Genomic DNA, 11,240 nt, shown 5'->3' on the forward strand with positions numbered 1-11,240 from the left:
CACCCCAGCCATCCTACAATCTAAGCTTGATGCCCTCAATCTCACACAAATTATCACTGAACCCACCAGGTACAACCCCAAATCCATAAACACAGGCACCCTCATAGATATCATCCTAACCAACCTGCCCTCTAAATACACCTCTGATGTCTTCAACCAGGATCTCAGCAATCACTGCCTCGTTGCTTGTGTCTATAATGGGTTTGCGGTCAAACGACCACCCCTGATCACTGTCAAACGCTCCCTAAAACACTTCAGCAAGCAGGCCTTTCTAATCGACCTGGCCCGGGATCCTGGAAGGATATTGACCTCATTCCATCAGTAGATGCCTGGTTATTCTTTAAAGTTAGTGAGGGAGTCTACAGCTTCAGTCATTTTTGCAGTCATTGGCAGCAGAGACCTGTAAGGAAAGACCAGTGAAATATACCTGCAGGAGCGAGTGTTACGGATGGGTGCTGTTATGGTGACCAGTGAGCTGAGATAAGGCGGGGCTTTACCTAGCAAAGACTTATAGATGACCGGGAGCCAGTGGGTTTGGCGACGAATATGAAGCGAGGGCCAGGCAACGAGAGCATACAGGTCGTAGTGGTGGGTAGTATATGGGGCTTTGGTGACAAAACAGATGGCACTGTGATAGACTGCATCCAATTTGCTGAGTAGCGTAGTGGAGGCTATTTTATAAATGACATTGCCGATGTCAGTGATCGGCAGGATAGTCAGTTTTACGAGGGTATGTTTGGCAGTATGAGAGAAGGATGCTTTGTTGCAAAATAGGAAGCCGATTCTAGATTCAATTTTGGATTGGAGATGCTTAATGTGAGTCTGGAAGGAGAGTTTACAGTCTAACCAGACACCTAGGTATTTGTAGATGTCAACATATTCTAAGTCAGAACCGTCCAGAGTAGTGATGCTGGACGTGCGGGCAGGTGCCTGTAGCGATCGGTTGAAGAGCATGCATTTAGTTTTACTTGCATTCAAGAGCAGTTGGAGGCCACGGAAGGAGAGTTGTATGGCATTGAAGCTCGTCTGGAGGTTAGTTAACACAGTGTCCAAAGAAGGGCCAGAAGTATATAGAATTATATCATCTGCGTAGAGGTGGATCAGAGAATCACCAGCAGCAAGAACGACATCATTGATGTATGCAGAGAAAAGAGTCAGCCCGAGAATTGAACCGTGTGGCACCCCCATAGAGACTGCCAGAGGTCCAGACAACAGGCCCTCCGATTTGGCACACTGAACTCTGTCTGAGAAGTAGTTGGTGAACCAGGCGAGGCAGTCATTTGAGAAACCAAGGCTGTTGAGTCTGCCGATAAGAATGTGGTGATTGACAGAGTCGAAAGCCCTGGCCAGATCGATGACTACAGCTGCAAAGTATTGTCTCTTATCGATGGAGGTTATGATATCGTTTAGGACCATGAGCGTGGCTGAGGTACACCCATGACCAGCTCGGAAACCAGATTGCATAGCGGAGAAGGTACGGTGGGATTCAAAATGGCCGATGATCTGTTTGTTAACTTGGCTTTTGAAGACCTTAGAAAGGCAGGATAGGATAGATATAGGTCTGTAGCAGTTTGGGTCTAGAGTGTCTCCCCCTTTGAAGAAGGGGATGACTGGGGCAGCTTTCCAATCTTTGGGGATCTCAGACGATACGAAACAGAGGTTGAACAGGCTAGTAATAGGGGTTGCAACTATTTCAGCTGATAATTTTGGAAAGAGAGTGTCCAGATTGTCTAGCCCTGCTGATTTGTAGGGGTCCAGATTTTAGAGCTCTGTCTGAACATCAGCTATCTGGATTTGGGTGAAGAAGAAATGAGGGAGGCTTGAGCAAGTTTCTTTGGGGGGTGCAGGGCTGTTGACCAGGGTAGGGGTGGCCAGATGGAAAGCATGGCCAGCCGTAGAAAAACGCTTATTGAAATTCTCACTGTGAATTTATCGGTGTTGACAGTGTTTTCTATCCTCAGTGCAGTGGGCAGCTGGGAGGAGGTGCTCTTATTCTCCATGGACTTTACAGTGTCCCAGAAATTCTGGGAACTTTTTGCTTTCCTAACTGCCTGTGTATATTGGTTCCTTGCTTCCCCGAAAAGTTGCATATCGTGGGGGCTATTCGATGCTAATGCAGTACGCCACAGGATGTTTTTGTGCTGGTCAAGGGCAGTCAGGTCTGGAGTGAACCACGGGCTATATCTGTTCCTGGTTCTGCATTTTTTGAATGAGGCATGCTTATTTAAGATTGTGAGAAAAACACTTTTAAAGAAAAATGAACAGGTCTGTGAGAGCCGGAATTCTTACTGGTTTGTAGGTTTTCAAATACTTATGTCATGCAATAAAATGCAAATTAATTACTTAAAAATCACACAATGTGATTTTCTGGATTTTTGTTTTAGATTCCGTCTCTCACAGTTGAAGTGTACCTACGATAAAAATTACAGACCTCTACATGCTTTGTAAGTAGGAAAACCTGCAAAATCGGCAGTGTATCAAATACTTGTTCTCCCCACTGTATATATATTTTAATTTCATAGACCTACTAGGCATGCATGCCTTGACCTTGATAGAGATTATAATGTCGTTTAAGCTCCCCTATATTGCTCCCCTATATTGCTCCCCTATATTGCTCCCATATATTGCTCCCCTATATTGCTCCCATAAATTTCTCCCATATATTGCTCCCCTATATTTCTCCCATATATTGCTCCCATATATTGCTCCCCTATATTGCTCCTGTATATTGCTCCCGTATATTGCTCCCCTATATTGCTCCCCTATATTGCTCCCCTATATTGCTCCCCTATATTGCTCCCCTATATTGCTCCCCTATATTGCTCCCATATATTGCTCCCATATATTGCTCCCCTATATTGCTCCCCTATATTTCTCCCATATATTGCTCCCCTATATTGCTCCCATAAATTGCTCCCCTATATTGCTCCCCTATATTGCTCCCCTATATTGCTCCCCTATATTGCTCCCCTATATTGCTCCCCTATATTGCTCCCCTATATTGCTCCCCTATAGTGCTCCCCTATATTGCTCCCCTATATTGCTCCCCTATATTGCTCCCCTATATTGCTCCCATATATTGCTCCCCTATATTGCTCCCATATATTGCTCCCCTATATTGCTCCCATATATTGTTCCCCTATATTGCTCCCATATATTGCTCCCCTATATTGCTCCCATATATTGCTCCCCTATATTGCTCCCATATATTGCTATCAAGTACTCCAGTTCACTTGTGTATCACCAGTCTATTATTTTCCTTCAGTTTGTTCATTTATTGAAATGCATCCACGGTCATATTCATAACCAATGTCCATCCTCGCCTACTTACTTTTGTCTTCTGTTTGTTGCCCGGCGTTCTTGGAGCCCCTCTCGTGCACGTCCATCTCCTTCTATGAGGCGTGCCCGTGCAACTTGGTCTATACCTGATTATGCTCAAAAAAACAAACGCTCCTTTTTTCCTGTGTGGATTTTGTCATTTTGGTTATTAATCCAGTCAATGTGTGAACATGATGCACACGTTTTCATAAAAGCATGAAACTTGAACATGTGAATGAACATTTTCAGACAGGGAGCTAATCGCAAAAAACGCCTCCTGGCGACGGTGGTGGCCATTTAGTTTTTCCTCCATAGTTGGGTAATGTATTTTCCTTTACTTCCTTAGTATCTGCTCAACCAAATATGACAACACAGAAAAGGTGATATTTTTTTTTTACCCTTATTTTACCCTGTTGTCATGATATCTGTTACATTCCCCAGTTTCTGTGTTGTGGGTCTGTATGTATGTATTTCAGGAAATGGCTTCCTGGATTCCCCTAAGCAGCTGATTGGTCGGCCCCATTGCTAATTGGAGCTGACCCCGCCTTCTCGTCAGAGGATACAGCTGTCTGCCATTACAGACTCCTTCTCCAGCTGCATAAAAGCCAGTGTTCCTTTGCTCAGAGAGGGAGCTGATTGGTATGTCCTGTGTTGCTCAGAGAGCTGATTGGTTTGTCCGGTGTTGCTCAGAGAGCTGATTGGTTTGTCCGGTGTTGCTCAGAGAGCTGATTGGTATGTCCTGTGTTGCTCAGAGAGAGAGCTGATTGGTATGTCCTGTGTTGCTCAGAGAGAGCTGATTGGTATGTCCTGTGTTGTTCAGAGAGAGCTGATTGGTATGTTCTGTGTTGCTCAGAGAGAGCTGATTGGTATGTCCTGTGTTGCTCAGAGAGCTGATTGGTTTGTCCTGTGTTGCTCAGAGAGCTGATTGGTTTGTCCTGTGTTGTTCAGAGAGCTGATTGGTTTGTCCTGTGTTGTTCAGAGCTGATTGGTATGTTCTGTGTTGCTCAGAGAGAGCTGATTGGTATGTCCTGTGTTGCTCAGAGAGCTGATTGGTTTGTCCTGTGTTGTTCAGAGAGCTGATTGGTATGTCCTGTGTTGCTCAGAGAGAGCTGATTGGTATGTCCTGTGTTGCTCAGAGAGCTGATTGGTTTGTCCGGTGTTGCTCAGAGAGCTGATTGGTATGTCCTGTGTTGCTCAGAGAGAGCTGATTGGTATGTCCTGTGTTGCTCAGAGAGAGCTGATTGGTATGTCCTGTGTTGCTCAGAGAGAGCTGATTGGTATGTCCTGTGTTGCTCAGAGAGAGCTGATTGGTATGTCCTGTGTTGCTCAGAGAGAGCTGATTGGTTTGTCCTGTGTTGTTCAGAGAGCTGATTGGTATGTCCTGTGTTGCTCAGAGAGAGCTGATTGGTATGTCCTGTGTTGCTCAGAGAGAGCTGATTGGTATGTCCTGTGTTGCTCAGAGAGCTGATTGGTTTGTCCTGTGTTGTTCAGAGAGCTGATTGGTATGTCCTGTGTTGCTCAGAGAGAGCTGATTGGTATGTCCTGTGTTGCTCAGAGAGCTGATTGGTTTGTCCGGTGTTGCTCAGAGAGCTGATTGGTATGTCCTGTGTTGTTCAGAGAGCTGATTGGTATGTCCTGTGTTGCTCAGAGAGCTGATTGGTTTGTCCGGTGTTGCTCAGAGAGCTGATTGGTTTGTCCGGTGTTGCTCAGAGAGCTGATTGGTATGTCCGGTGTTGCTCAGAGAGAGCTGATTGGTATGTCCTGTGTTGCTCAGAGAGAGCTGATTGGTATGTCCTGTGTTGCTCAGAGAGAGCTGATTGGTATGTCCTGTGTTGCTCAGAGAGCTGATTGGTATGTCCTGTGTTGCTCAGAGAGAGAGCTGATTGGTATGTCCTGTGTTGCTCAGAGAGAGCTGATTGGTTTGTCCTGTGTTGCTCAGAGAGCTGATTGGTATGTCCTGTGTTGCTCAGAGAGCTGATTGGTATGTCCTGTGTTGCTCAGAGAGAGCTGATTGGTATGTTCTGTGTTGCTCAGAGAGAGAGCTGATTGGTATGTTCTGTGTTGCTCAGAGAGAGAGCTGATTGGTATGTCCTGTGTTGCTCAGAGAGAGAGCTGATTGGTATGTCCTGTGTTGCTCAGAGAGAGAGCTGATTGGTATGTCCTGTGTTGCTCAGAGAGAGAGCTGATTGGTATGTCCTGTGTTGCTCAGAGAGAGAGCTGATTGGTATGTCCTGTGTTGCTCAGAGAGAGAGCTGATTGGTATGTCCTGTGTTGCTCAGAGAGAGCTGATTGGTATGTCCTGTGTTGCTCAGAGAGCTGATTGGTATGTCCTGTGTTGCTCAGAGAGAGCTGATTGGTATGTCCTGTGTTGCTCAGAGAGAGCTGATTGGTATGTCCTGTGTTGCTCAGAGAGAGCTGATTGGTATGTCCTGTGTTGCTCAGAGAGAGCTGATTGGTATGTCCTGTGTTGCTCAGAGAGAGCTGATTGGTATGTCCTGTGTTGCTCAGAGAGCTGATTGGTTTGTCCTGTGTTGTTCAGAGAGCTGATTGGTATGTCCTGTGTTGCTCAGAGAGAGCTGATTGGTATGTCCTGTGTTGCTCAGAGAGAGCTGATTGGTATGCCCTGTGTTGCTCAGAGAGCTGATTGGTTTGTCCTGTGTTGTTCAGAGAGCTGATTGGTATGTCCTGTGTTGCTCAGAGAGAGCTGATTGGTATGTCCTGTGTTGCTCAGAGAGCTGATTGGTTTGTCCGGTGTTGCTCAGAGAGCTGATTGGTATGTCCGGTGTTGCTCAGAGAGCTGATTGGTATGTCCTGTGTTGCTCAGAGAGCTGATTGGAATGTCCTGTGTTGCTCAGAGAGCTGATTGGTTTGTCCGGTGTTGCTCAGAGAGCTGATTGGTATGTCCGGTGTTGCTCAGAGAGAGCTGATTGGTATGTCCGGTGTTGCTCAGAGAGAGCTGATTGGTATGTCCTGTGTTGCTCAGAGAGAGCTGATTGGTATGTCCTGTGTTGCTCAGAGAGCTGATTGGTATGTCCTGTGTTGCTCAGAGAGCTGATTGGTATGTCCTGTGTTGCTCAGAGAGAGCTGATTGGTTTGTCCTGTGTTGCTCAGAGAGCTGATTGGTATGTCCTGTGTTGCTCAGAGAGCTGATTGGTATGTCCTGTGTTGCTCAGAGAGAGCTGATTGGTATGTTCTGTGTTGCTCAGAGAGCTGATTGGTATGTTCTGTGTTGCTCAGAGAGAGAGCTGATTGGTATGTCCTGTGTTGCTCAGAGAGAGAGCTGATTGGTATGTCCTGTGTTGCTCAGAGAGAGAGCTGATTGGTATGTCCTGTGTTGCTCAGAGAGAGAGCTGATTGGTATGTCCTGTGTTGCTCAGAGAGAGAGCTGATTGGTATGTCCTGTGTTGCTCAGAGAGAGCTGATTGGTATGTCCTGTGTTGCTCAGAGAGAGAGCTGATTGGTATGTCCTGTGTTGCCCAGAGAGAGCTGATTGGTATGTCCTGTGTTGCCCAGAGAGAGCTGATTGGTATGTCCTGTGTTGCTCAGAGAGAGAGTTGATTGGTATGTCCTGTGTTGCTCAGAGAGAGCTGATTGGTATGTCCTGTGTTGCTCAGAGAGAGAGCTGATTGGTATGTCCTGTGTTGCTCAGAGAGCTGATTGGTATGTCCTGTGTTGCTCAGAGAGAGAGCTGATTGGTATGTCCTGTGTTGCTCAGAGAGAGAGCTGATTGGTATGTCCTGTGTTGCTCAGAGAGAGAGCTGATTGGTATGTCCTGTGTTGCTCAGAGAGAGAGCTGATTGGTATGTCCTGTGTTGCTCAGAGAGAGAGCTGATTGGTATGTCCTGTGTTGCTCAGAGAGAGCTGATTGGTATGTCCTGTGTTGCTCAGAGAGAGCTGATTGGTATGTCCTGTGTTGCTCAGAGAGAGAGCTGATTGGTATGTCCTGTGTTGCTCAGAGAGAGCTGATTGGTATGTCCTGTGTTGCTCAGAGAGAGAGCTGATTGGTATGTCCTGTGTTGCTCAGAGCTGATTGGTATGTTCTGTGTTGGTTGTTGCTCAGTTTTTGTAAAGTATTTTGTAGCCGGTTCTGCTGAGGTATGTTCTTGTCACAAGGACTGTTTTGATTATTGAAATGGTTTACTTACGTTTGTATTATTCTGATTTGTTTGTTCCCAGGGGGGGGGAGGGGAAGGCACCTTGGGAGTGCTTAGGCAAGAGGCCCGCGGGCATACATAGTATGTACTCTGGCTATGCACACTAGGTAAGACTTGGGCGGACCACCCTCTGTATGTTGGTTGGTGGTGCTAGTTAGGTAAGTAGTGGGTAGGTAGGAGAGGGGGCTCTTTAACTTCAACTTTCTTTGCTTTGGTTCCGTCCATCCCCTTTTCCCCAAAATACCGTGTGAAGGAATAAATTCCCTGTTAACGGTAATATTCTCTGCCTCTGTCATCCCTACCCGCACCTGCAGTCACATACCTCTTTACCTCCACCTGCAGTCATACCTCTTTACCTCCACCTACAGTCACATACCTCTTTACCTCCACCTACAGTCCCATACCTCTTTACCTCCACCTACAGTCCCATACCTCTTTACCTCCACCTGCAGTCATACCTCTTTACCTCCACCTGCAGTCACATACCTCTTTACCTCCACCTGCAGTCACATACCTCTTTACCTCCACCTGCAGTCCCATACCTCTTTCACTCCACCTGCAGTCACATACCTCTTTACCTCCACCTACAGTCCCATACCTCTTTCACTCCACCTACAGTCCCATACCTCTTTACCTCCACCTACAGTCCCATAACCTCTTTACCTCCACCTACAGTCCCATACCTCTTTACCTCCACCTGCAGTCACATACCTCTTTACCTCCACCTGCAGTCACATACCTCTTTACCTCCACCTGCAGTCACATACCTCTTTACCTCCACCTGCAGTCACATACCTCTTTACCTCCACCTGTAGTCACATACCTCTTTATCTCCACCTGCAGTCACATACCTCTTTACCTCCACCTGCAGTCACATACCTCTTTACCTCCACCTGCAGTCACATACCTCTTTCACTCCACGGGGAGTTAAGTGTAGCAGGGTATTGCGTTCCCTCCAAGAGGCGTGCGTAACAATATCAAATTGGTAGTTGCAGTCTGCAACTCCTCTACTTACTCGGGAGAGGCGAAGGTCGAGAGCCATGCGTCCTCCGAAACACAAACCAGCCGCACCGATGTGATGGAGGCAATACAGTCCAGCTGGCGACCAAAGACAGCTTGCAGGTGCCCAGCCCCCCGCAAGGAATCGCTAGAGCACGATGGGTTAAGGAAATCCTGGCCGGCCATACCCTCCCCTAACCCGGACGATGCTGGGCCAATTGTGCACTGCGTCAAGGGTCTCCCAGTTGCGGCCGGCTGTGACACAGACTGGGATCAAACCCGGGTCTGTAGTGACACCTCAAGCACTGCAATGCAGTGTGTTAGACAGTTCCGCCACTTGGGAGGCTCTACAGTCGTGGCATAAAGTTTTGAGAATGACACAAATATTAATTTCCACAAAGTTTGCTGCTTCAGTGTCTTTAGATATTTTGGTCAGATGTTACTATGGAATACTGAAGTATAATTACAAGCATTTCATAAGTGTCAAAGGCTTTTATTGACAAGTACATGAAGTTGATGCAAAGAGTCGATATTTGCAGTGTTGACCCTTCTTTTTCAAGACCTCTGCAATCTGCCCTGGCATGCTGTCAATTAACTTCTGGGCCACATCCTGACTGATGGCAGCCCATTCTTGCAAAATCAATGCTTGGAGTTTGTTTGTCCACCCGCCTCTTGAGGATTGACCACACGTTCTCAATGGAATTAAGGTCTGGGGAGTTTTCTGGCCATGGACACAAAATATTTATGTTTTGTTCCCCGAGCCACTTAGTTATCACTTTTGCCTTATGGCAAGGTGCTCCATCATGCTGGAAAAGGCATTGTTGGTCACCAAACTGTTCCTGGATGGTTGGGAGAAGTTGCTCTCGGAGGATGTGTTGGACCCATTCTTTATTCATGGCTGTGTTCTTAGGCAAAATTGTGAGTGAGCCCACTCCCTTGGCTGAGAAGCAACCCCACACATGAATGGTCTCAAGATGCTTTACTGTTGGCATGACACAGGACTGATGGTAGCGCTCAGCTTGTCTTCTCCGGACAAGCTTTTTTCCGGATGCCCCAAACAATCGGAAAGGGGATTCATCAGAGAAAATGACTTTACCCCAGTCCTCAGCAGTCCAATCCCTGTACCTTTTGCAGAATATCAGTCTGTCCCTGATGTTTTTCCTGGAGAGAAGTGGCTTCTTTGCTGCCCTTCTTGACACCAGGCCATCTTCCAAAAGTCTTCGCCTCACTGTGCGTGCAGATGCACTCACCTGCCTGCTGCCATTCCTGAGCAAGCTCTGTACTGGTGGTGCCCCGATCCCGCAGATGAATCAATTTTAGGAGACGGTCCTGGCCCTTGCCTGACTTTCTTGGGCGCCCTGAAGCCGCCTTCACAACAATTGAACTGCTCTTCTTGAAGTACTTGATGAGCCGATAAATAGTTGATTTAGGTGCAATCTTACTGGCAGCAATATCCTTGCCTGTGAAGCCTTTTTTGTGCAAAGCAATGATGACGGCATGTGTTTCCCTGCAGGTAACCATGATTGACAGAGGAAGAACAATGATTCCAAGCACCACCCTCCTTTTGAAGCTTCCAGTCTGTTATTCAAACTCAATCAGCATGACAGGGGGATCTCCAGCCTTGTCCTCGTCAACACTCTCACCTGTGTTAACGAGAGAATCACTGACATGATGTCAGCTGGTCCTTTTGTGGCAGGGCTGAAATGCAGTGGGAATGTTTTGGGGGGGATTCAGTTCATTTGCATGGCAAAGAGGGACTTTACAATTTATTGCAATTCATCTGATCACTCATAACATTCTGGAGTATATGGAAATTGCCATCATACAAACTGAGGCAGCAGACTTTGTGTGAATTTATATTTGTGTCATTCTCAAAACTTGGCCACGACTGTAAAAAAGGTGATATCTAGCCCTATATTTTGATGATCAAGGATTTACAATGCTGCCATGTACAATCTCAAAAAAAGACCCCTGGCAGCCATTTTGCTATTCTGCCATAGCCGGAAAATGCATTTTCCTTCCTATCTGCTGAAACATGATAACATGTAAATGGTGATATCTACACCTATGTTTTAATGGTCAAGGATACCAATGGTGCCAAGTACAACATCTTAAACAGTTCAGATTATTATACAAAAGTGAATTTGGGTAAGCCATTGGGGAAAAAATCAAATTAAATCTGTTTCTGATAACGTACACAATAGAATACTATGTCTGTTGTTGATTTGAAAACCTTTTTTTAATAATGAAGCTCAGTTTGGGATATATTTTGGGGTCCTTAGCTGGTAGAGAATGGCACTTGCAATGCCAGGGTTGTGGGGTCGATTGCCACAGGTAACCAGTGCAATATTCCATATGTGTTATTTCATAGTTTTCATGTCTTCAATTAAAAAAAAGAAATGGACTCACTACTGTAGTGACTCTGGATCAGAGAGTCTGCTAAATGACTCACTACTGTAGTGACTCTGGATCAGAGAGTCTGCTAAATGACTCACTACTGTAGTGACTCTGGATCAGAGAGTCTGCTAAATGACTCACTACTGTAGTGACTCTGGATCAGAGAGTCTGCTAAATGACTCACTACTGTAGTGACTCTGGATCAGAGAGTCTGCTAAATGACTCACTACTGTAGTGACTCTGGATCAGAGAGTCTGCTAAATGACTCACTACTGTAGTGACTCTGGATCAGAGAGTCTGCTAAATGACTCACTACTGTAGTGACTCTGGATCAGAGAGTCTGCTAAATGACTCACTACTGTAGTGACTCTG

This window comes from Salvelinus alpinus, chromosome 7, assembly GCF_045679555.1.
Source record: "Salvelinus alpinus chromosome 7, SLU_Salpinus.1, whole genome shotgun sequence".
NCBI classification, from domain to species: domain Eukaryota; kingdom Metazoa; phylum Chordata; class Actinopteri; order Salmoniformes; family Salmonidae; genus Salvelinus; species Salvelinus alpinus.